This window comes from Varanus komodoensis, unplaced genomic scaffold, assembly GCF_004798865.1.
Source record: "Varanus komodoensis strain SLA01 unplaced genomic scaffold, ASM479886v1 scaffold98, whole genome shotgun sequence".
Classification (NCBI taxonomy): Eukaryota; Metazoa; Chordata; class Lepidosauria; order Squamata; family Varanidae; genus Varanus; species Varanus komodoensis.
This window is the reverse complement of record NW_025336669.1, coordinates 1-27,649: the sequence shown is the minus strand read 5'-3', so window position 1 is coordinate 27,649 and position 27,649 is coordinate 1. Positions and strand designations below refer to the sequence as shown.

Genomic DNA, 27,649 nt, shown 5'->3' with positions numbered 1-27,649 from the left:
CTGCATAATAAAGGTACCTGTCCAGAAATACAGGTTGACAGCTTGTCTACAAAGAGAGCCAGAGCCTGGCACAGGACAAGATGCCATGCGGAGCAGCGAAATTTGACTGCAGAGTGTATGGACCTCCAAGGGAGACGAATTAAATCTGTGCTCTGCAGAATGCTCAGTTCAGAAAGGGAAAGAAGTGCAGTTTGGAAATCTGCCAGCACGACATGCACTTCTTCAGCTTAAATTTGGTAGAAATCAACAGTGACAATATGCAAAATAAAAGTCCGGCCAAAAGTGGACTGCACATCAACTAAGACGTGCTGTTGCCTCTGCTGAGGACAAAAGAGCCTCACAGCTAAGTGTTTCAGCAACACAACCTTTGGATGTCAATGAACAGCAGGATATTTGTTTGTACAACATACTTAAGAGCCACATCAACTTTTATGGTTTGGAAAATGTGGCAATTTTTACTTATGGACGGGACTTTTGTCCAAAATTAGATGTCAACCAAAATACATTGGTCTGGATCCAAATGTGTGCATCCTTAGTATAGTCCCACTGATACCAACAGGACCCTGTTATTCATTAATAAGTTAAGGCTCACTGATTTCAATGGGTCTACTCTAAGTTTGATCAATTCTACATCCAAACCAGCATCTCTATTTCATTGATTTTGGACTGCTAACTTCAGAAGCTCTGCTACTGCTTAAGCAGTCTTTTATGGCATGAAAAAATAATTTTGTGACATAAGCACATTACATGGGAAATTAATTTTCCTATTTTTAAGGAAAACACCATCCTATAAATACTAGTTAATGTCAGGAATGCAAGGACTTCTGTAATTCATCTCAGTGAATTCATATTATACCCTGCAGTGGAAAGACGGATTTTCTGGTCAAGGAAATGATCCTTTAAGGAATGCACCCACAACACTTTCCACATTGTAACAAAAATTTTTAAAAAATGTACAAACGTCATTTCCAAGGTCTTTCCTGAGATTTTCCTATAAGCTGTGTGAAAATTTGAGCCCTCCTTCCCTAATAAATGTACTATATACTGCCTAACCCTCCCCATCCCCTCTCAATTGCAACGGCCAATGAAATCTGTGTGATCAGGCAACCCAATGACAGAATTCAGAGAAAAGGAATCCCAAAGTAATTAAGAGGCTGGAAAGAAGCATTGTGATTTGGTTTTGGTTTTTTGTTCTTTTTTAATTGAGGAAAGAGTTATGCTATCATGGTCTACATTTAAAAGTAGGAAATCATCAAGTGGTGTGGCATGAGATGACAGAATGCAACAATTACCTCTTGGTTCACCAAGAAAGAGGGCAAAACAGAGTATGTGCACAAGCTTCAAAGTTACCCCTTTTCTTCACAGTTCCAAGTAGTACTCATAAACAGACAATGTTAATGCTTCACAATGTTCCACGAAATGCAATCCAAAATAGGATGGTTAGCAATAACATCAGTGCCCTGTGCTCTGAGAAAGCAACGTTTATCAGCTTGCTATCATGCATGGCCAAATATGCTAGTGTCAGTAATAGGATTCTGCTCCACACATGGGCTCTGGCTGGCTCCTTCTTGCTCGCAAGTTAGCAGTTTTAAAGGATATACTGAATGTACTCCCAGCATCTCCATTCATTTTTCCACCATGCCTACCAGAACAGTTAAATCTCACTAGAGTAGTCCCAGCTGCATCCTCAGGTTGAGCTTAACTACGATCAATTTCAAACACCTAAGGTCCTGCAGCAAACATTCTTTCAACCTCCACTTTGTTTATAGGATCAAAGTGGAATACTGGAGAACGAAGCCAATGACTGCTTGTGTCAAATCTTCCCTGCCAAGAGGCATCTTATTCTATATAAAATACAACTCTATCCAGTGGATGCCTAGCAAGATTCTGCTTCCTGGAATGCAGATTTAGTTTCCTTGGGCAGTGTGTTTCATTGCAGAACAGTATGTGTATATGTATGCATATGTGTGCATGTGTGCTTCTGTGTATGTTTATATCAACACAATTCTAATGTGTAAACCTGACTCTTCATTTCTGTAATCCAGACTTCCCCAACCTGGCTGGTGGGCTCTAAAGCCCAAAACATCTGGAGGTGCCAGTCTGGGAAAGGCTGCTGTAATTTAACACCATGATTTTCGCTGTGCTACCTGTGGACTACGCAAACAGTATTTCCTCTCCCCCTTTTACTGGACATCCTTTAGAATAAGAATTGGGATGGCACCTTAAGTACTGAAAAACACCACAGAAATGCTGTTCACTATCACAGTATGCAGCCTTTAACGTAACAAAAACACATGTTTTAAGTTTTGATTAGAAGGGTCAAATAGCTTGGCTGTGCTGTATTCTAGCATTCTATGAGGGTCTTGCACCTGCCCAGATGAAATATACTAAGACAGAGTTGACAAAAGAACTCAAGAGGAACTGAGTGATTAAGGAACTCAGAATCCACATTTTAATTCCTGAAAAAAAGCTTGAAGCATGTAGTGTTGATTCACAGAGCAATAATCTTTCTAGACTGACATACTGCAGACAGCACTGGCATTATCCTACTATTGGAAACCAATGGGAGCATTAATATCTGCTATTAACACTGATCCTATCTCATAAATCCACCCTGTTTGTTACCACAGCACTCAAATAAAGGTGTTCTGAGGTCAAGAGGATGTGGTGTCCAAATGAGTCTCACTATTCCAAAAGAAAAAAGAGCAAAAACAATCTCTACAGCAAGCATCGGATCCATATGTAGGAAAACCAAAAAGCGGGTTTTAAATGTCATGTTTTTCAAAGTGAGAATTGATGCTGGAACTAGTTCTAATAACCGTCTGGCTGTGTGTTAGCTGCAGCTGAAGACAATCAATCAAAGCCGCTCGGAACCAATGCGGGGGGGTGGTGTTGAGGGAGGAACCATGCTCATAAAATGGAAAACTAGGGGCAGGTTACAAGCCATTCTAGGCCTTTAAGACTGCATTGAAATCTGAGCCCATTTAGTGTTTTGTCTGCAGTTAAATGTCTCCTGGTTGCTTTCCAGTGGACATACGCGCAAAGACCGGTTATGTAGTAAAATGTGAGCTGCAGGAAAACAGGATGGCCCTTCTCTGACAAAACCTGCATGGTTAATACTAATGCTTTGGAACAAAAGTTACTTCACATTGCTGTATTGTCCTGTACTGGAGGATGGACAGTGCATATGGGGCTTCATGTACTAGCAGGAATACCAACATTTTCCTTCATCATCGACACCAACCTTACCATTGTGTGACAAATACGTATTGCCATATTTCATAATTATTAGGAAACAGAAACATTTCCCAAGCAAAAGCAGCTCTTGCACAAATGCACTCACTTCCATCAAGCAGGACTCTGGTCTTGCTCTATGTCCTAAACAAACAGGGGTGTGTAGCAAAGCAAGAGATCAAGGCAAGCTACCATCGTCACAACATGGCTGCAACCAAGGGGAGCTTAAGGCAAAAGTACGTGCTGGAGCTGTGTTTCTTTAAAAGAGAGAGAGAGAGACAGAGAGAGATAACAAATGTAGCACATATTGCGTAGCTCCTATTCATTTGCTTCTCCTTGGCTTTTCAGGTGGAGACCCTTTAAACCAGTGCCAGAGACACACAGGCCCTCCTCCAGAAAGAAAATTAGTAGTGGGGCTGGGAGGGAGACAAATATGGGTATTATCTGTGAACCTGAACTTTCCAAGACAAGCTTCGGTTACTCTTGCCAACATAAAATTAGCAACATAAAAGTGATACGCCCCTGGTACTCGATAATGCCCCCATGCTGATTTTTTTTTAATCCTCATGCCATCTCTCTTTCTTCCATTCTCCTTCCCAGTCATCTAAAAGGAATGATCCATGGCTTACATACAAAATAGAGAGGACATCTGCTTGATTGTAGATCATGGGGTGATTACTTAGCCAGTGGTCAAATGATTACTGTATGTTGCTCTTGATTTCCAATACACTGTATGTATTTCCACTGATAATCCCAGATCCCCTGAAGGGATCTCACCCTTCTGGAAATTTTTATTCATTGAAGACTACAAATATAAAACAAACCAGCAGGATCATAAATCACCACAAATTACTGGATATTTGCATCCTCTCGATGTGCTGTTAAAAATAAGACCATCTCCTAAAGATTATGCACACCACCTCAGGTATCACTGGGCTGACATGTAAGCCAAACTCTTTCTTGAATTTAAATTAGTCTTCCACCTCCTATATATCTATATGGCCCACACCACCTCCCCCTCCTCCTCCCAGCAAAGTCCTATAAATACTCATCTTTGTAGCTTCAGCTGTTATAGCTGTTATTACCATCCACACTCAACTCTCACATAAAAACAAAACAAAAGAGTCTATTAAAATCAAGCACTTAACATAAATATTAAAATAATGGTAAGGGAAAAATATAACTCTACATAGAACTTCATAACTACCGTAGCACCTATTACCAGAAACAAAAGCAAATTAGGATTGACAGGGAACAAGAAATGGGGGAGCAGAGAAGACTGTTAGAGAACTCTTGACTGTCATTATTTAAATCACTCATTAAATGTTTTTGTACTTTTTTATGGTTGACAACCTTATTAAAATTCATTTCACTAACCAGTTCATTCTATGTCACTATGGATACCAAAGAACCCTTTAAAAAGCCTTCATACGGAGAGGGCTAAGGTTTTACACACACGCCCCTGACAAAGTGACCAGTGGCAGGCTGCCCTACTGGTTTTCTCATGTGATGTGGCATCCCACCACGCACCCTTCCTCCTAAACCCACCAGTCCACAGAAGGGAAAAATCATGTACAAGTCCATTTCTCAATTTCCCAGGATGAGCTTGACAAAAGAAGCCACATCTGTCTCTTTGGATTCGTGCAGGGTGAAGAAATGGTGTTGCTAAAAAAGAGAAAGGAAAACTGGTGAGGAGGAGAAAGGAAAGAACTCATGTTAAGTGTTTCCACTCAAGCCTTTGTGTTCATCTTCGTATGTGCCTGCAATGGCCATGGGAAAGACTACAGTAATTCCCCAGCATGTTCACAATGGCAGGTGCCCTTACCAGAAAATCTTTTCCAATGGGACTCATTGCAGAACACATTCATCTGAACAATGTAACTGTAGCAAAATATAAATGCCCTCCTTGTTTTATGCCAAGTATAGATAAGCTGAATACGTTGTTATTGCAAAACTGGTTATCAAACCGTAACAAACCTCTACCAGGGTCATCATAAAAAGTCTACTATAAAAAGCAATTGCCACCCATTTAAATAATAATAACCATGGATTTGGATACTAAATTCATTAAAATTTCTGTTAGACTTTTAACAACAACTTTCCACATCTCCAGTACTTGTGACTGTTATGTTCAAAAAAGGGCTTTTGAACTCTCCTTGTTATAGTAACACTATGAAGAGGATCACTAATGCAATTTCTAGATAAAGGAACCTGAGACAGAAAGGGAATGACAAGCCAAAAGTTACAGCAGCAAAATCATGCAGCTGCTTCTCCTTGACTGTGTCCAACACCCTTCTCACCCAAATGAAGCCAAGGGATTTTCTTCGGTCAGGAAAGGTATCTGAATAGCAAGACTTGTTCTTAACAGAGGTTCCCAAATGAAACTTCTGCAAATAAGCCAGTTGGTTTTGAATTTGGAGGAGTGGAATCATAATGGGAAGGGTGCAGTCCGCAAGTGCAAAAGGCAGCGGATAATAGGAAAGCTGTTTTTCTCTCCAACTATTACACTGAACATATATTGTAGTTGCAGGCAGTGTATGTTAGAAGGATGGAGGGATGTGAGGAACCTCTTTGCCCGAATCCTTCCCCAGGGTGACTTGGGACTGGTTTGGGGAGGGCCCTAGGAGTAGAAATTGTGCTTATGTGTGCACCAGGGTGTATGCAAGTCGCATTCATCCATGGGATGGATCCGTCGCAGAGCAGAGTGCAGCAGACCACACACTACCCATAGCCTTCAGTTCAGATGAAATATTCCGCATGCCAAAATGTGCATGGTGTTGACAGAAACCCACATCAGCACCACACTTGATGTGGGGTATACGTGTTAGAGCAACAGGTGAGCTGGCCTGGTGAGGATGTCAGAATTCCCATGTTCAGAAGTTCCCCTGAACCCAGCCAGTGAGAAGTGAGTACAACTTAACCTGGATCTCTCCATATTAACGCAATGCCATCTGCGACTAGCACTGAGAAAAGATTTGACCATACATGTGAGTAGCGTGTGTGCCTGTGTACACGTGGCTGGGGCTTTACGGTAGGAAAGAGGTAGCCAAATATATGGGTGGCAAGTATTAAGTAATAATAACCAACTAGGTGAAAGAACCTGCCAGCATAGTACAAAACTATTGCACAGATATTTGGCAAGAATGAAGGCATATTCCATAGATAAGGCCTTCCCTCCCACTGCCATTCAGTACAACATTGCAGGACATGAGAGCCGGGACTGACACTTTCATGGTGCATCCATGTCCAGGATGCAGGACTGGGCAACCTCTTCCAGCCCAAGGGCCTAATTCCTTCTAGAGATGCTCTCAGGGATTGTATTCCTACCGTGGGCAGGCCAAAGGCAAGGGGCAAGAGAGATGTTTTTTCAAATACAAAAGGTACCAACATATTCTGTAGCTTAAAGCTCTTATTGCTTATTGCTCTTATTGGAGAGGCATTTCAATCACTCAGAAGGGAGAGGCAGGAATCTGTACAAAAACTGGGGAACCACCAAAGAACCACTAGTTTGGGAGAAGGAAGTAGGCCAGGAGAAAATGTATGGCCATCCTGAAAACCCCAGTGAGCCAGATTGGAACTGCAGGCCTGAGGTTTGTGATGCCTTCTTATGTTCTTCTGTCACTCTGAGATCGGTGATTGTCCTTAGTGTTGTAGGAACACATACAGCCCCATCACTACACCAAGTTATGTAACCATACAAGTTCAGCAACAAGGTGAGGAATCTGGGTAAAGAACTCACTCCTTTCACATTGTAAGTAATCTTACCTGAAAACTGAAAATAAATAATGAAAAGTAAATTCACCACCTTCCCCTAGCAAACAAGATGAAATGAGACAAACAAGACAAAACCAAACCAGGATAAAGAGTCAACAGAGCTGCTGCAAAGGCAAGTCCTGTTTCACTAACCTCTTAGAGTTCTTGGGGAGTATTGATACTCATACGGACTGGGATGATCCAGTAGAATTTGTTCACTTGGAATTCTGAAAGGCTTTTTAAAAGGCCCTCAGCAAAGGCACCTGAGCAAACTAAGCAGTCAGGGAGTAAGAGGGAAGGTCCTCTTATGGTTCAATAACTGGTTAAATAACAGGAAGCAGAAAGTGGGAATAAACAGCATTTTCTCCCCATGGAGTGGTGGAAACTGTGGAGTCCCACAGGATTCTGGATTGCAACCAATGCTTTTCAAATTATTCATAAACGATATGGAATCAGGAGTGAACAGTAAAGCAGCCAATTTTCTGATGACACCCAACTATTCATGGTGGTTAAAAACAAAAAGGATTGTGAGGTGTTCCAAAGGCATCTCTCCCAAGGGAACTGGAGAATTAGAATCAAAATGGTAAATGTGACTTAATACAAGCAGGGGTACAATAATCTGCTTCGGCAAAGGTATCAACTGATTTGATCTGAGCTAGCAGTGACTATCAAGAAAGAGATTTTGGGGTTGCGACTAACAACCCAGTGAGCAGCTGCCATGAAGAGACAAATTCCATGCGGGGCATAATGAGGAAAAACATTTCCCTTGCATCCCTTGATGGTCCCAGAATTGGTACCGACACTGGAGGGTACAGTGTAGTTGGTTATGTCTAGAATTGAAGGATGCCTGGTGCTCTCTGTAGAGGTCGACCTCATACTCCCATCTGTAGGGAGGTGTGGGCCACCAGGGTCTACAGTACCAATCAGCAATAGGGGAAGGAGACCAGTATCGATGTCTGTTGGGTTCGACAGGCTGGTGCACGCTCAGGATTGGTGATGGCAGGGAGTCACAACAGTGTATTTGATATACTGACATACTGGAGATGATGGTTCTTAAGTCACGCCTACTGAGTATGAGGCACTCGGACCCGGGAGTGACAGCTGAGTTGGAGGCTCCTGTGCCGGTTTCAGAGGCACAGAGGAGCGCCTTGGTGGTTCAAGTTCTGGCACCAGGTCCTTAGTATGTGGGAGCCCAGCAGGGGGCAACACATCTCAGCATGTTTGGCTGGTTTCCTGCCATCTTGCTGTTTAGCCAGAATGGGCATTTTGGATGGTTTATTTTTCTTTGCCAACTGTTGTTTTCCCCATCTTGGTAGAGTGTCCTTTTTCTAGTAGTAGGAGGTTCTGCCACAGGTGTGGAGGTCGTAGCTATAGAGTTGGATGGCTGAGGAGAGCTACCTGCTTTAAGGCCATCAGTGTGATGTTTCCTGGCCTATTTAAGTAAATGCCTGGCAGTGGAAGCGTGGCTCCACAAAATGAGTCCCCCCCAGGCAAAAAAGGCACAGAGAGTAGCCATTGGGAGGTGATAGTCTGCTGCCACATTCAGCACAGTCACAAAATGGTGCCTTGGGCAGCAGCATCTAGGACAGCAGGGAGGAAGACAAGGCAAAAGAAAGCCAGGAAGAAAAGAGGGGGAAAGAAGGAAAAACAGGAGACACTTAAAAAAAATAGGAGTAGAAGTGGAAAAATACAAAAGAGGAAAAGAACCATGAAGTGTAATGAAGAGGCTACATGGAGATAGAGGCAAGAATAAGCAGAGGAAGCCCCTCCCAATGGCAGTCAACAAAGAACTCAGGTCTGGGCAGGAGCTTCTCCCCACACACAGGGCATGCCCAAGGGACTGGGCTCCCACCAAATGCTAATTAATTAGCTTAGGAATCTTCCCAAATGAGTTCCATGCATGTATGCAGAAGCCATACATTTGATGCACAGAAATGCTGAAGAAGAAAGACCTATGTTAAAGCTTTCTGTTTTCAGAAACCACTTCCTGATGGCCTTTTGGAAAGCAGCTGCTTGACCACCACAGAACCGCCATGACCATCAATAACGGCTACTGCCCTCATGTCCAACGTGCAGGTCTCACACAGCCATCTGGTTGTTCTCTCTGGAAAAAGTGATGCTAGCCCAGATAGGCCTTCGGGCTGATCCAGCAGAGCACTTGTTATGTTCTTAAGAATTCTGGAGAGTGTTAGGATGCCCTGCCAGTTTATGCTGATCACAGGCTTGGACAATGTGTCTTTCAGTAAGCTTGGCTGTCATTAATGATATTCTCACAGGGCAACCCCTGATCAGCTTCCAAGAAACCCCAGGGTTCCCCAGAACACATTTTGAACACCACGGGAATAGTAGAAAGCAGAGTTCAAATCAGAAAATGAGCTCTCTCCATGCCCAAGTCAACCTCTGATTTTCCATTTGAAACCTCAGCTACACAGGAAAGCGAGGAAGCCATCTCAGTCTCAAAAGGCAAGGCCATTCCAGTACCGCAATGTCTACTGCCATGGGAAAGTGAAAAGGGAGAGAGAGAAAATCCAAACCACAGGACCTTACAACACGAATGTCAGCCATGAAATACCACAAGGCTGAGATACATTTGAAAGGTGATCCAACATCCTAATTCAATAGAAATGCTCAGGGCTGCCAATCAGAGTTTGGCCAGAGCACATGCATTTCCTCATCTCTACCCTGCTGAACCCTGTGCAGACTTGAGAGCCACATGGTAAAACACAGCCTGGAGATTTGGAGGAGGGCACAAAGAGATACTCTCTATGTGCAAACAAGGCAATAAAACCAGGTCTACAAATCAACTTATAATTGTGATCTAATACTATGCAAACTTGTACTACAGACCACCTTTTGCAGAAATGCCATAGGAATTACTTAATATTATTTCACTGCTTTTACATAAAACTAGGCAGAGTTTGGGTTGCAATATATCACAAGGAAGTTCGTACTCAGCAGGTATTTGAAATTAGCCCTTGGCAAGAAACAAAGAGAAATGGCTGACATGGAGCATCTCCGTCATTTCATAACCCTGAGGGATACGTATCGATAATACAAACACCACAAATGAGGGAGGGAAAGCGTGCTACCCTCCCTACTAGAAGTATTTTCTGTGTAAGCCCTTCGAAAAGGTGAGTAGGACAGAGAGGTTTCTGTCACACAGGGTCTGGTAATAAATTTGAGGTACACTTTAAGTGTGAAACGTGGTTTTCAAGCCTTGTTCTGAGAGATTCTGGCTTTCCTCAGAAGCTTATGAGGAGTTCTTCAATGAAAAAATCAATAGCAACAACCAAACATACCATCCCCAGCAATTAACCCAACTTTTATACTACTGCCTCTCTTCTCCCGTTGTATTTTAAAATTACATTTAAATCCCACCTTCTTACCTCACACAAAGAACCCAGGGCAGCCTACATAGTCATCTGCCTCTCCATTTTACCACATTTTAATCCCAGGAATCTTCCTTCCCATGGAGGTGGTTGGTGTGTGGGGTGGTGGCAAAGTCACAAACTTAGCAAGGGCCAACAGATTCAGCCCATGGCAAAAGAATGCTAGATTTGTAAGAATGCAAGAACAGTCATGCTGAACCAAGCCAAACCCCTATCTAAAACATTCAACCAGCAACTTCTGGGAGTCAAAACACTTCACACACATTATCTTGTGATTCATACAAAAGCCCTGTACAGGCTGGATCTATTGTAAGATGGGATCACTGCATTAGCCTCCTACTTGCCCTGAGAAAGGACAATAGAAATATTTGGGGTATATTTCCAAATTTGCAATGTTATTTGCAGACCAAAAACAACTGACAGCAACAGCACGCATACTTTTGAAAAATATGCACAGAAATGTCTATTTTTGCAAAATATGTCCATATATACTTTAATCCATGGGAAAAGAATGCATAAATTTGAAAGATCTGATAATTGATGTGTGTACATTTGGAAAAATAGACACAGATTTTTATGCAAAAAGAAAGAAAAACAAAGTTTGCTATCTGATATGAACTTGAGTTGGAACAAGCTATGAAATAGATTTTGGAGAACTTTGCTGAGCTCAAGTTTTGCTGATTCGCACATCCCTAATCTAAGCATGACTAAATCTGAATCCAACCCAATTTCTTGAAAGCCCCACAGATACTGGCTACACTTATCTCACTCCAAGCACTCTCCAAATTGCAGAACAAGCTGTTGATGAGAAAACAACTGCTTTGATCAACCACTGAATTCTAGAGTAAAAATTAGGGCACCTTATTTCTTCAGCTTCTATCAGAAGTAGAGAGTGTTGATTAGGGATGCTTAACAAATTTTGTCCTTGTGAATTCCAGTAAAGATGTATGTATTACTACGTTGTTGTACTTTATACCCTTAAGTCTTGTTCTGTGAACTGTTCAGAAAGCTGCATCTATTGAGCAGTATAAAAATGCAAGTAATAGAGAAGCGACCTGCTCTGCAACATCCTGATTAAGAAGTGGATTGAAACTTAAGCTATCCACCAGATTGCATGTATCCCAAAGTTCTTGGTTATAACAACAAATCAAAATACATTTAGCAAGCATATTTTGTAACAAAATAAGAGGATGCACATTTAAAAGTACATATTCATGAGTCTGCCCTCCCCCCATTGTGAAAACAGAACATCTTACGGGTGAACAGAAACATGGGCAGGAGGTGGATGGGTTTACGTAACCCTAGTAGCCAGTCTCTACTTACAGCTCCATTCCAGAGAATATGTGTGGGCTTATAATAAGGGGGTGGAGCGTGTACAGAACACCTCCAACACACTTGCGCAGGCTAGCTCCGCATCTGACATACACACCGAATATACTGAATGTGGAAGTGGAGTGAACAACCTCACCCCACTTAAGCCATGCAACTCCATCGCCAAATGCATGAAGAGGACTGGCCTTATGCCTGCCCTTTAATGAGGAAAACTCACCATTAGCTCAGGATATGTTGGCCTTTCTTTGGAATTCTTCTTCAAGCTTTAAAAAGAAAAGGAAAGGATCTATATTAAACAGAAACCCATACTTATGATTCCCCAACCCAGTACCAGCAATGGCAGCAAGGGTATCACAAAGCTTGATAATCTGTGCAGGAGCTCATCTTTGTGGAACTGAAGGCAGGAAATCTTAGGTGCATGTTGCTTCTTTGAAAGAACAAACAGCTGATTGAAGGACCTTGTAGAAATAGGGCAATTTGATGGGATGTGAGCTAACACTGTCTCCTGCCATTAAGTTATTATATTGTTCTTTTAATTTTTAAATCAGTTTTACTTCAATTTTTATATTGTAAGTCACTTTGGGAACCTGCTGATTAAAAAAAAAAAAACAACAGGGTATAAGTTCAGAAAAACTAACTTCATTTAGAAAAACTAACTGAAGGTAAAGCATTTGGCAGGTACTAGGCCGGGGAAGGTTGCCCCACATTCAACCCAAATTTCATTAACTTAGCTCCAAGAATACTAGAAGCAGACATTCTTTTTAATGTTTTGCTTCCAAACAGTATTAGCATGATTATTATATTACATTCATATGCCGCTATTTTTTCCCTTGCAAGAAACCTAAGGTGGCTTCCTCTTCCAATACACTTTTTCCTCCCAACAACCCTGCAAGGTGGGTTTGGCTGTAAGTAACTGGCCCAAAGCCACTCAGTGACCTTCATGGTCAAGAGAGGTCTAGAATCTGGATCTCCCAGGTCTCCAGTCTCGCATTCTCACCACCACATCTCACTGGCATTTAAACAAACAAAGAGGCATTTAAAACGAATAACTGGTGGATTTGGAAAAAGAGCTCCATTCACCATTTGACCTTATGTTTTGCGTAAGAGCAGCTCAAAAACTTCATTTTAGGGTAACATACAAAAGTTGTTAAAAATTAGTAAAGACATGGGTTTAGAAGCACACGGGGACCATTTGGTCACAATTTTTACAATCCCTTCATCTTCTTATACTAAGAATTGATAGCACAATTAGATTTGTTGTCTGATGTTGCTATATCTATATGCACTACTGAAGAAAGGAGAATCACTATCACCAGTCTACAAAGCCACCTGAGTGATTTAAATCAGACAAATGAGCTACAGCTGAATGAAAGCATCTGGGGAGGAGGGAGATTTGCTTCCGTTTCAACTCCAGTCTTGAACATTTTTTGTTTGTTTGCACTGACAGTCTTATTCAAACATTGGTGTAAATGCCAACACATATTTAAGTCCAGATCGATCTCCTATGTCCTCTTACTACACAAAGAGCTAGCCAGAAACATAATCCCACCCATCAGGATACTTCTTAGTTCAGAACCCAATCTTTTCCAAGTTTTGATGATTAATAATCATATAAAATCCTATGACTAGATGACTGTACACATGAAAGACTGCTGCCTTCGATTACTCCATATTTTCAGGCCTTACGTATCATATGTTAATTATTAAGTATGGACAATTGCATCAAGTGATGAATTTTGAATCATGTTCAACAAACCATTTAGAATTTGATTAGTAAATTGTATGCCTTACTGCTGGCACTCAAACAGAAACTGGATAAATATTTGACTTCTAGGTCTTCAGTAGTGTATCATTTAATCTGATAAACAGGGATATTTAAGTGTATAAATTAAGTAAGAGCTACCATAAAATATTCTAGATTTGTATTAGGTATGACAAACTTTAAACTTTGTGTTTTGGGATTTTTTGGGGTTTTTTTTTTTTGGTCCTGACCGAATGTCAAACTGTTCTGGAATAACATTTTACACACAATCCAACAAACTACAGGAAATCAGCTACCCACAACTCCTAAAATAGTTCCAGTCTGTTATGTAAAAGAATAAATCAACCTTTTAAATTGACAATGTATTCTGAACTTATTAATAGCAGCACATGCTGTATTACCCAGCTCTAGCACTGGTGGAACCTCATAAAATTACAGAAAGGAGACATAACCCTGTTTACAAGATTATACTGACCTTCAGCAAAACATTAACCTACAAAATGATGCATTTATAGCCAAATAGTTGCTATTTAGCCTTTTTAGAATGAGCAGTTTCAATAATATCATTGTTCTCTTTTACATTATGAAAACTTAACGTGAAAACTTGTGGAGCTAATCCTTATTTTATGCCTATAAAACATATTTTATTATGTACTTTGGTTAACAAGTTATCACACAGATAATTAAAAGAAAAAGGGGGACTTTGTCATTTGTTCGAAATATGCAAAACATGTGTTTAAACTTTTCCAAAAAATCAAAATTAATGCTGTCCACACACCTGAATTTTTGACTAAGGAACACTGGGCTAATACTTCTGGTTTGCTTTGTGAAAGGGCCAACCAGATTTTTCTTAGCTAATTCTCTGGCTTGTGACACACTGCCATGTGGTGGTAATTATCCATCCCCAACAGGACTAGATTTCAAACTGCTGTGTACGTTTATATGTGTCACCATCCTATGCATATGGAATTGCAACACCACTGGGATTTTAGTCCAAGCTTTGCACTTTTGGATCAGAGATACTCCACACCTTCCCCTGTCCATCTGCTCCAGCATTGCAGTAAAGCAGGGGTCCTCAAACTTTTTCACCAGGGGGCCAATTGAAAGCTGCTGGTGCTGGGCACAGGCTGGAAAGGTGGAGCCGGCGGTGCGCACGGGCCGGGGCGGCAGGGGGGGGACAGCATGTGCGGGCAAACACACTGAGCTGGGGGGGCACACAGCAATGCAAGGTGAGACGAGGCAGGTCCAAATGGGGATGGCAGGCCGTATCCGGCCCCTGGGCCGTAGTTTGAGGACCCATGCAGTAAAGACGTGCAACTGGAGACAGAATGGTCTCCAAAAGTCAGTTGATTTTTTTTTTAAAAACCCTGGTTTCTGTAAAACTGACCACAAGAAAATGAGTGATTTATTTTTTAAGTGAATAGAAAAAGATACTGTTTTTTCACTGCCCATGATCCTTTGTTGTACAAAATAGACCAACCAGGTTTGGAGAGAAGCAGCTGGACACATGATGGGCAACTAATAAGACAGGTTACTTAATTTGTAACCCTTGTTCTTTGAGTGGTCATCTGTGCACTCACTCATATGGAGAGGGAGACTCTGTTTGCACAGGGCCTGTTGTCAGGAAGATTTCCTAGTTAGGCTCATTTTGCTGAGAGCCCCTCTCCTCCCACCCTTCAGTATATCTTGGAGCAATTGCTACCCACCTTCCTCAGTTCCACTGATACCGACATTGTGATCTCGGAACTGAGGAATTATAAAGTATAAAGTTGACCGGCATTGATGTAGGGTAGGTGGGTGGGAACTGTAAGGAATGTCAGTCCTGTAAGCTGGTAGGCAAGGTTGATGGTTTTGAGTGTGCAAGCCATTGAGAGCTGATGGGACCTCTCACCGTAGCAAATGAAGAGCCTCTGAGAGTGGGAAAGGGGTCTGTTCAAGACTTGTAGAATGCAAGTGTGTTAGGCCCTTCAAGTGTGTGCAGAGTAGATTCCACTGGATCCTGGTCAAGGTGGGATGGTGAGGCAACCTCCAGAAGAAATGATGGGTCTCACTTTGTCCCTGTGAAAAGTGACTTATGGTTAATGAACATGCAGCAATCAGAGTTCCCTGGCCCTTCTGGCCAACACAATGACCACAAGGAAGACTACCTTCCAGAAGAGAAGTCTGCAATCTATGGTGGCCAAAGGTTTGAAGGGTTGTTTTGTAAGAGCCTGGAGTATATCAGAATGGTTCCAGCTAAGGAAGAAGGACTGGGCTCATGGAATTATGTTTGGCAGTTCTTTGAGGAACCAACAGGATACTGGATGAGAAAAGACCAAGAAATCTTGGATTGGTGAATGGAACAAGGAGATTGCTGCCAAATAAACCTTGATGGAAGAGGGTTTCACAGCCTTTTGGAAGAGAATGTACAGAAAGTATAGAATTTGTTGCATAGATGACTAATGGAGTTTAAAGGATACTTGCTGGGCAAAGGCAGAGAATGGGTTCCATTTTGCCACATAGAATCTCCTCATGGATGCTGCACTGAGGTCTGCCAGGATGTTGGGTCAAAGAAGTGTGCCCAAGTCTATCGGATGATCTTACATGCTGCAAGGCACAGGGCAGCGACATCCGGATGGAAGATCTTCCCTCGGTTCCATGGGATGATGTTCTGGTTCAATGGAAGGCGAGTGAACATCTTGGTCAATAGTCTGAGCAGGTACACTAACCAAAGAGCAGCTGGTCCTGCCCCTGCAGATCTTTGCCAGCACCCTGGTAATCAGGGGGAACGGTGGGAAGAGATAAGAGAGTCCCATTCCAGCAAAAGATGAATGCGTTTTTCATCGAGCCCTTGCCAAGCAAAAGCTGTTGCAGACTATGTTGGACTTGGTGGCAAAGAAATTGATGGATGCAGTTCCCTGGGTCCAGAAGTTTTCTGCGAGGATCCTAGGATCCATCTTCCATTTGTGTATTTTGCTTTCAGACTGCTCATCCTGGTCACATGGACGGCTGTGAGTGCGATGCCTGTGTCGATGCACCAGTCCCGTATTTGCATGGTGAGTCATGCCAAGGAAACAGACTTGGCACTTCCCTGTCTGTTGAGGTAGAACACTACGGTAGTGTTGTCCTTGGTGATCTGCCCGTGGTGGCTCTGAAGAACAGGTTGAAATGCAGTAAGGACCTTCTGTACTGCCAGGAGCTTAAAATAACGGATGTGTCCATGGTACTTCTAAACAGCCCTTGTCCCATTAGTCTGGTCATTGTGCAGGGTCCCCCCCCCGCCCCATCCCTGGAGGGAGGCTTCTGTTGTCACTGTGATGTCCAGTTCTGGCAGTGTCAATTGATTCCCCAGGCTGAGTTCCACTGTACTGAGTGCAGGATGGCGAGATGCTTTTGGTCTGACTGGTTGGTAAATACGGACAAACCAGAGTTGAAGTGGGGGCATCCAAAGTCTGGTGAATGGGATCACTGCACCCTGGCTGCCATGAACCCAAGGAGGCACTGTATTTGCTATACTTTAACTCTGTGGCTGCACTGGAAGGAGTAATAACTGGAATTGTTGAAAAAAGCAAGCATGAAGAGTGAAGAATGAGTCAGGGCAGTAGCTACAAGGGAGAAAATTGCCAAGGCACCCACAATGGTGATCGGAGAAGAGCTGAGGAAGCGGGCGGGAGCCCCTCCCAGATAGACCAAGCGGTTGGGGTCACCAGAATGAGTCTAGCGAGGAAACCTTCCCAGCATCAGGCCCTGCACAGGCGCAGGGCCCCATCCACCAAATGAGTGATGCACCGAGAACACAAAGAAGAACTTTAAATAGCATTCAACTGCCGCACTTTGATGCCTGGCACTGTCCAGGCATGATTTTCTTGTTGTCCCTGTCCTTCCCACAGGCTTGCAAAACTGACTCCATATGGAAAAAACCTTTTGCTAAATAGACGAGGAGGGGAACTGGAAGACTTCATGACAATTGATTCCTCACAATGGTGGAAGACAACCTGGAATTTATTATTATCATTATCATCATTATCATTATTATTTCATTTCTATACCACCTATGGCCAAAGTCCTCTGGGCAATTTACAACAAAGCATAAAAACAATAAAATACGGTAGATAAAAACATTAGTAAGAATTTAAAAATAATTTAAAATAGCATAAAATGTTTAAAATACCATAAAAAGACCTGGCCAAGAATAAAAGAAAGACACCTGGATAATCATGTCAGGTCCCTGAATTACCAGGAAGGTCTTTAAAGGCCTCTGCAAAGAGGACTGTCTTAACCTGATGCTGAAAAGATGGAAAATTCAGTGCCAGGGAGGCCACTGCTGGCAGGTTGTTCCAAAGATGGGGGGCCACACAGAAAAGGCCCTCCCCCTAGTTACTACCCTCCAAGCCTCTTGAGGAAGGCCACAGAGATTCAGTGTGGCATCTGTGTAGATCAGGGCTGGGTGAGGTGTTCCAACAGGTATTACGGTCCCAAGCCATCTAGGGCTTTAAAGGTAAAGTAAAGGTAAAGGTTTCTCCTTGACATTAAGTCCAGTCATGCCTGACTCTAGGGGGTGGTGCTCATCTCTGTTTCCTGGCCGAGGGAGCCAGCGTTTGTCTGCAGACAGTCTCCATGGTCATGTGGCCGGCATGACTAAACACCGAGGTGCACGGAACACGGTTACCTTCCCACCGAAGTGGTACCTTTTCATCTACTTGCATTTGCATGCTTTCGAACTGCAAGGTTGGCAGGAGCTAGGATGCAGCAACGGGAACTCACCCCACTGTGCAGACTTGAACTGGCAACCTTTCGATCAACCAGCCTAGCAGCACAGCGGTTTAAACCACTGCGCCACCTGCATCTCTTTACAGGTTAGTTTTTCAGTCCTGTCAGGGTACACATGAATGCCCCTCTTGAGAGGGTGGGAGCTCTGAGAAATCCCACAGGAGCAACTTAGTAGAAAAGCTCTGCTTTGTTTCTGAAGAAAGCTCAGAAGATGGGCATGCAGCACACTCTGAGCAGACCTCTGGCTTCAAATCTGTGTGCCCTCAGCTGCTAAGTCCATTCTACCACCCACAAGGGCATGCTAATGCAGAAGTGCTGAATGACAGAGGCTCCCACACTGGGAGCCATCTTGATGTCATGCATCTCCTTCTGCTTGGGATCCTAGTGGATGAACTATATCTCTTACCATCCTCATTAATTCCATTAAGGTCAAAAAGATGAGCTTCTCATTGAAAGTTCCTTCAAACATGTGAAAGGAATCCCACATGTGACTACCACTGGTCTTCAAGCTTCCTCTGCCCCATCAGTTTTCATATGAGGCACAGGCCTTTTCAGGGGGAACCTGTCTGTGCACACAGATTTCGTTATGTGTCTTGGCATCCCAGGGAGTTGGAATCCTGATGGTGCACAGTCCCAGGGAATGGGTACAGATCTGCAAGTTTCCCCTCTGCAGACATTCATACCTTAATAATGTGGGCATCAGGAAAAGCCTGGGAAAATCTCTGTTACCTTGAGGTCAGCTGTGGATCGTGGCCTTTCATGAGAATATGGCAAGGCATCAGAATATGGGAAGTGATGCTTCACTTTCAGCATGGCCACCAAACTATAATTCCCAGAATTCATTGCAAGTTAATTTGGTTATGATGTGTGTGTGTGTGTGTGTGTGTGTGTGTCCGTGTGTGTGTGTGTCCAGTCATGCCTGACTCTAGGGGGTGGTGCTCATCTCCGTTTCCTGGCCAAGGGAGCCAGCGTGTGTGTGTGTGTGTGTGTGTGTGTGTGTGTGTGTAGGATTCAGTGTGGACACGTCATCCACGTCATTACAAACTTAGCATTCATTTCCCAGCAGTAAAAAGCACTGTGAGCTGATTTACTTTTTTGCTATCTTTGATTGGTTAACCCAGTCAGGACACTGCAGCTTTTTATTTTTAGGTATTCTTTTATTAATATTATATCCTATCTTTTGTCCTCTTGCAAGCAACCCAAGGGAAATCACATAATCCACTTTTATCCTCACAATAACCCTGTGATGCAATTTAGGGTTTGGGCTTGGCTCAAAGTGAGCTTCATGGCTGAACCTGGATCTCCCAAGCTTCAGTCCAACACTCTAACCACTATACCACGCTGGCTCTCTCAGCATTCTTAATGCTCTTAAGGACTGGCATTGTTTCTACAACCACCTTCACTTCCATCTGTGGCTAGGAACATTCGTCTGTGACTGGGGGTGGGGGGGGGCAGGATGAATAAGTAAACTATCATTTATTTCAGTCTCCCTCCAGCAGAAAATAGCTTTAAAGACAGGATGTAATAGCAACTCTCTTCCTGGCTGTGTATTTATGGAGAAGATGCTTGGAGTGACTTGAAAAAGATTCTGACACGTACACATGCTCTGACAGAGAGGGGAAGGAGGTGTACAGTGTCACACTGAGAAAAACAAAAGTGTGATCATGAGCTATAGTAAACACGCCCTCTTCTGGGATTTGCCAAGTCCAGGGGAAGTGAAGGATGCTTACAGAAGTGATACTTCCTGCCTATCTCTCGCTGCATCATCTCCAAGCTCAGGTTTACGGAAACTCTTATGCTGTGTAATAACAAAGACCAATGATTCGCAGACATACAAAGAGACACATTGCCTTTGTTTGCCAAAACTGACAGGAGTGAGTGTGCACGTTCAAAATTGATTTTTAATATAAAAAAGCTGCACTGAAACCCATCATGAAAGAAATCCAAATTATATTAATGTTTGTTTTCCATTAAGTTGATCAATCCAGTCATGCTTTATTATGACTGCATTTTTGGAGAACAGACATATGCTTCACACACGGTATTTGGGACTGAGAAGCAGCAATAGGCAGCCAAGAGAAAAGACTGGGCAATTTGAGGATGCAGCAAGACTACCGAATCGGGAAAGCTTAGAAGGGAAGATATGAAGGCTTCCTAGCACTTCACAAAGACTGAAACTTTATCCTAATCAATGCCTAATTTGCTGTGGATTGCCCTTCCCAATAAGGTCTTCAAATGCCTACATTGCTATCTTTTCAATGCCAGGTTAAAAGCTTCCTCTACTCCAATGCATTTGAGTACACATCATGAGGCATTTTGTGGGTTTTAAAAAACCAATTTTGGAAATTTTGTCAATTTTTCAACTTAAACTCTATTAAACTGTCAAATGTTAAAAGTTCTATCCTTCTGTGGATTGCCTAGAGAGCTTTAGCTATCAGGTGGTATAGAAATGGTTAAAAACAAACTAACAGCTCCTTTTGCTTGTCCCCTACTTTCCATTTAAAAAGAAGAAAACCCAGACAATTAAAAGGCATATTAAGAAAGGTTGCATTCTTTTATGGGACTATACTAGTGCTCGTTCAAGCAAGAGGCACATCTTAGATCTGCTCTGCTGCTCAATAAACAGGTAGCACCAATGGCCCTTGGTGCCCCTCCCATTCCGACTATTGCAATGAACTCTGCAAGGGGCTGCATTTGAAGAGGGTTTGGTAATTGAATGAACAGTGCTCTGGTACAGCTCCTGGGCTGCCTAGGAGGCAAGGGAATTGCCTCTGGGAAAGCAGGCTACAAAACAAGCGTGCTAGGCTTAAAAATGTACAAGACCCTTTGTTGTTTTAGACCTAGGGAAGACACTCTATTCAAGTAAGGATGGCAAGAGCATCGCCTTGATGTGCTGCTAGGTATCAGCTGCTGCAGAGCAGCAACACAAGCAGCCTCTTTCCTTTGCAGCTTGCTTATGGGCTTCACGGAGGCCAAGACAGAAAAGAAGATGTTAGACTAGCTATTTTTACTGGGGAGCTGGGCATTTTATCAGTGGATTCCTCAATCTATCCTATTATTGTCCTGAATTTATTGCTGTGATTGCATCTAGATTATTTTTAAACTGCTTCCAAATGGAATGCCCCTTCAAGTCAGGCCCATCCTAAAACCATCAACCCTGGCCCCCACCTTACAGAAGCCCAGATCAAAAAATACATGGAGCTACCCCAAAAGTACAAAATAGCTCAATTCATTTTTCAACAACCATCCAGCTTCACTTTGCGAGACCACTGAGCTTTTCATCCTGAGATGGAAGGGAGATCAGATCTCTCTCTTTCCATGGCTATAACAACCCTTCTCAGTAATTCTTGTGTAAAGTGGACGAAGGGGAAACTGGGCAAATGAAAGGTATGAACTTTCATAGAGCTATGAAAACTAGGAATTGTTCTCTGGGTCAGATGTGAGTTGCTACTTTCAAGTTAGTTTACAAGTCAGCAAAGCTCATATGCACACAGTCAAGGGTAATGAACTTCTCTGTACTTCTGTCCAGGTGCTACTTACGGTAAGAACATGCTGAAAATGCTTAATCAATACATACGCAAATACTAACACAAAGCTACACAGGTGGAAAAGGTGGTCCACCTGTGTCCAGCTATGTGCAGCTATGCATGGCTTCTCATACTGGAGACACAGGAACTTTTTACTCCACTATCACATGGCAAGTGTACTGGGTTGCCCTTCAAACACGTATACTCATGTTATCCATTGATATTACCCAGGACTTATCTGGCTGCCACAAAAGTCACCTTCTTCCTTTGAACTTGCTAAGGAGATGGTGACATTGCAGTACCTAATGCAAGAACACTCCCAAGTTGCTCCAAATGCCTTCACTGCATCAATAGGATCATTACCAAGGAAGTAAAGCAGAATCCACTTTATTAATTAAAAGGAGGCAGTTCTTGCATTACATTGCTCAGTCCTGAGAACCCTTAGCTTTTACTCATGATCCACCTATTTCTGTAGATTGCTTGAAGTGTTAAATGTTTAAGAAGTTTTTTCTTTACAATTAAAATTGTTGCACATTGAAGGAACTACAGTGAGCAAATAGTGATAGCTACTATTATGTTATCTTTTGCCTCCCCATTACATGACCTTTAATGGGACATCTCACTCAAGAGAAATGAGAAAGGCCTAGACCTCTGTCACACTGCACTACTTCCTACACAGACCACTTGGGGGGTCAATGTGACATTTCCTGAAAGCCACAGGAAACATTCTTTTAAGACCGTTCATTCAGACACACGTGCCTCAGAGCAGGAAGAAGGCAGTGGAAGTTGAACTGGCTGACGTAAAGGCAAGGGTTACGTACGTGCCTTGCTGGTTTCCCTAGAGGGCTTCTGCCTGTTTTCAAAACAATGGCATTACTTCCACAACAAGGCTCATGGTTCTACCTTACTGGTCGTAGGGCAGCATCTGTTGCACAATTAAATCATTTGACCCCCCCCCCCAGCCAAAATTGTAATTAGAGGAATGAAATAATTCTCCTCCTCTTCTCTGAATATGCTATGCATACTTATGTCACATGCTTTAACTCAGCAAGGGAAGATGAGGCTGTGACCACCCAGCCCTGGGCTGATGTTACCCAATAATAGGCAGATGTTTTCATGAAACATCTCCCTTCCTTGCAACTCCAGATGTTCCAAGTCACAACAGCCTTCCAAGGCATCAGCAACCACCATCACTCCAAGTGCATACAATGCTTTTGCCTTCTAGGTATTTGAAGATTCCTTAGCCATAGTGCACACTTTTCACCTTAGCCCATAAGACAATTCAAATCCAATAGGGTTTTATAAGATCCAAACAAATTTGTTGCATCAGGCAACTCCAACCCACACTTGCAGGTCTCTCTTTATCTTTGTGTTCTCTGCCTGATATTTTCCCATCTTCATCTCTGCCTCAATGAAGATTGTTTCTTGCCTTAGGTTCTTTCCAGTTTGCTAGGTTCACATGAGTAAAGAACAGGAAAAGTACAATCCTCTAGATACTCTAAGACTGCAATTTCATCACACCATGCCACTGGCTGTGCTGACTGGAAAAGATGGGCATTGCAGTTCACCAACTTCTGGAGGGCCACAATCTGTATATCCCCTTGAGTGACTGCATAAAATAATATTCCTGGAAAGGAAACGGTGTTGCAGAACAGAATGGAAGTCAGAACAAGGGTGCCCTTCACCAGAATGATGCAAGTGGTGAAAATAACTCATTAAGCATCCTATTTTCCAACTTATGCCTGAATATGCCTCCTCCATCAACTCCAGGTTGACCAACTTCCTTGCAGGGCATTAGTTGGCACCTGACAGGCAAGAAAAGTCACCAAAGGAGGTCAAATATAATCCTGAGCTGAAGACATTCCAGAGTGTGCTCTATTCCAGAGTGTTATAATTTGGGCATCACATTTTTTTTAATAAATTCAGTAAGAGAGCTTTGAAAGTTCTGTTCATCTTGCACACTTTCACTCTTCCCATTTTGTGAATAACTGGACCTGTATATAACATATTTTTCATAAAGGGGAGGCCAGCAGACCTATTAACCTAAGAAGCACAGGTTGAGGTCTTACAAAGCTATCAAAGCACATTTTTGCCTCTGATTGTAATATTACTTAACCAGATGCACTTCCAACAGGAGGAAGGGAGAGGATCTTGGGTCTTGTAGTCTATGCAGTCCTAGGGAAAGCAACTCCACTGCTTAAGAATGACTGCAATGGACACATACGCATTAAATGAACATTGAATATGCATTCTGCTGTTTAGGTCATCAGTATGTGGACAGGCTAAGAACTGAGACAGACCGTACACTGAATGACAACTTATAGACAGAGTGCTGGAGCTCTTATCCCTGGATGCCACCCAACTTTCTGGAGGAAACAGGTAAGATTCAAAGAAAGGAGGCCAAAGCGGTGCCAGCCTTCCCCCACCGGGATCCCTAAAGAGGTTTGACTACCACACTAGCGAGGAAGTCCGCCACACCTGGAGGGCTCCAGGTCCAAGAAGGCTGCACCACCTCAACATGGAAAGAGCCCCCTGGCTCTAAGAGAACGTGCTTACCACAGTGAGGTAAAATCAACAAACTCAGCTGAGAACTTGTCCGCCGGGAGCTGTGGAGATGGCTCTTCCACCACCTGTTTGAGCTGCTGGAACGGCGTCCCCCAGGAATCGTACGGAAACCGCAGAATTGCCAGTTCAATCTGGGTGAGGGGAGAAGAGAGCAAGGGAGCTTCCTGAGGATCCTTAAGGTATCTAAAGCACAGTCCAGAGCGACGATGCACGAATGCAGTTGCCTTCCTTACCAAGGCTAGCACATGCTGCCATCTGCAGGCCAGTCTCTGAGATGACACTGAGATGTCACTTCACCATCCTCAAGCTGAGCTGCTCCCCCCACCCCGCTGCCTTTGCGTTGTTCCTTGGAAACGCCGCTCTTTCAGTGCCTCCGAGGCACAGCCTGTGCACGTCCCTGGAGACAGCGTGTCTCTGGGAATATTTTTCAGCGCAGCAGCGTGTGAGTCCAGTTCTGCTGCTTCGTGCCATGTACGCACAGCCTCCCTAGAGGATGGCGAGTGCCAGGAAAGAAGTGCCCTCTCCCCCACACCCCACCCATCCAAGCTGTTGCAACAGGAGGAGACTAACAATTCCCAGGAGAACTATTCTGACGGGCCAACAGAAATCTGAGGTTTGTTCTGAAGGCAGATTCCCTACCACAGGCCTGGCGCCAGCTGGAGAGGAACAGAGAGAGATCACTGCTGCGGGGCATTTGCTTTCTTGAACTTCACGGATAAACCATGCATGCACGCTGCTGACTAGTTTCTGGATATTTATCAGAAGCATTGTAAAAAGGAGGCGTGAATATTTCTCAGGGACTAGCATAGTGGCGAACAGCTGTACCTGCCAAAATTCAGGCAGCCAGTACTGAAGTCAGCCTGACCAACCGTAGGCCCAGCCAAACCAGTCACTACTTTAGGAAATGGCCTACCATTGTTACTATTCCTTTCTAGAGATGGAATAGTAACCATGTTATCTGCCATGTTTCATTTTCTCCTAATTTCTACTTTTTCCAGTCTTAAATTCAGTTCATTTCAAGCTCTGAGTGTCACTTTGTAAAGTCTGCAGAAAACTTCCTAAGTGTTTTTTGTACATATTTATTTACTGTTATTTTTATATCTTGCCATTTTATCTCCAATGAAAAACCCCAAGTGGTTTCCATGCTCCTCCTCCTTCCCATTTTATCCTCACAACAACCCTGAGAAGTTGGTCACGGTGAGAGCCAGCTACTGGTCTAATATTACGTATTAAGTTTCATGGACAAGTAGGGACTAGAACCTGAATCTCCCAAGTCTCAGTCCAATACTCCAATCACATACATCGGCTCTCCAAATGAATGTATTTCTGCCTAATATACACACTGCGGAAAGTAATTTTTGCAATATAATGAAATTAATGTTATTTGAATATATGAATGCTTGTATACATTTTATTGAAAAATTCCCCCTTGTAAAATTTGGAGAAATACACAGTGGTTTGAATGTGCAAATCAGGTAAATCTGCACTTAAATGTGAAATGAATGAATTTCTCCCCTGAACATCTTCGTAATGCCATTGACTGTCAAACTGTGGTCTGGTGGGCAGAAGAAAGAAGTATCCTTGAAAATGGGCTTTTTCCAGAGAATTTCTCAATGAACTCTTACTGGAAGTTTCCCTAAAAGGCTGCCTCCTCATCATGACCAAGCATCTCTGGTACTGCACAACAAACAAGGAAATGCTATGCATCTGCAATTCATGAAAGGAGCAGTGTGATATAGCAGTTAAGAGTAACTGGAACATGGATTCTAGCATCCACTTAGCCATGGAACTCCCTGGCTGAACTTGGGCCTAACCTATTCTCAGCCTAACCAAACTCAGCAGGTTGTTGTGATTAAACTGAGATTCAAATGGAGGGAGGAACACATAAGCCACCTTAAATTCCTTGCAAGAGGGGCAAAAGTTGATATATACAAATTTTTTAAAGGGGCTGATGCTGAGTTAACTGATGCCTTTTTGCAAAGCCAGGACCTTGAAGAATCTTGCTGCTCTTGCCAGATGATCTAGAAAGTGTTCTCAGAAGGAAGAAAGTCTGAAAAGTTTTATTTATGTATACAGTAAAAAGTGTTCTTCAGCACTGATCCTCCACTCACATTTTGCTGTTCTACAAGAAAAGTCTTTCCCAAGTTGGTGTACCCAGACGTCTTGCATTACAACTCCCAAAATACAAAGGCATGCTTGAAGAAAAGGCTAGAGTATGGTTGGCTGTAATCAATGTCTGGACACACTACAGGGCCATGATCTAATAGAAGTGGGTTGCACAACCAGCACTACCGCCATGCAAATATAAGGCAAAAAATGGAGAAGTGGGTCTCAGATGGGGTTGTGATGATCCTCCTCAGAATCCAGCTCCCTTCTGCACACTAGACTTCTAATGCTTGGTCCTCACAAGCTGAGCTGAGAGGAAGTCTGCAAATTCTTGTCAAAGTGCAGGTGTGCAACCGGAAACCTCTTTCTGCAGCACGTGGAACACAAAGGCCACAGGTCACGTGCACAGGAGAGGGATGCTGCTTGCACAGTGATCACTTACATGGACTCGCCTCCTGGTAGATGGATGCACAACACCAGGAAATCAGACTCACAGCTGCAAGAAAGCCGGCCAAACTCTGCAGAGCTGACTCCAGGGAATCTGATGGATTCTCAACCCCCAAAATGGACTCCTCATATATCCCTAGTCTCAAAGCATCCATTTGGACTAAATGTCCATTCCAGGTGTTGAAAGACTGAAGAGTACTCTTCCAGGCCCCCTGGGGCACTTTCATACAAACCCTGGTCTCTTCAATAGCCTTTCTTCTTCATTTATGTTTAAATGATCAGGCTTTCCATTCCGTAACATCAATTCTCATGCTCCCAGATTGTGTAATACTAAGATGCATTTACTTCTGTATGGTGATGATGCTATCTTGCTGTCACTTTCCAGAAGTGGATTAAATCATTTACTATCTGCATTTGGAACTGATTGCTCTAAGAATAGCCTGACTATGAATTATAATAAGTCTAAAGTCCTGGTGTTCTCTAAAGCTAGAAAACCATTTAAATGAACTTTAAATGGCAACATCATTAAGCAAGTTTCCCATACAAAGTACCTAGGAATTCAAATGCAGAACCCCTCTACAACACAAATTTATAAAGCAAAGACTTTGGCCCATCTTATTTATGCCATCCCTATTTGGATTTTGGGATTTCACTCCTAAACAAAGTCCAGTCAGTCAGTCAGTCAGTCAGTCTGCCTGCCTGCCTGCCTGCCCCTCTCTCTGTCTCTCTCTCTCTCTGTCTCTCTCTCTCTCTCTCTCTCTCTCTCTCTCTCTCTCTCTCTCTCT

At 43.0% G+C, this 27,649-nt stretch overlaps 1 long non-coding RNA gene across 1 annotated transcript; it reads right to left on the bottom strand.

Annotated features, from left to right (window-relative positions):
* Positions 1 to 1,167: 1,167 nt before the first annotated feature.
* Positions 1,168 to 24,444, bottom strand: LOC123017576. Its single transcript, XR_006413635.1, has 3 exons — positions 24,303 to 24,444; positions 11,926 to 11,971; positions 1,168 to 4,899 (listed from the first exon to the last, which is right to left on the bottom strand). It is a non-coding gene; the product is annotated as an uncharacterized LOC123017576 (long non-coding RNA).
* Positions 24,445 to 27,649: the final 3,205 nt, after the last annotated feature.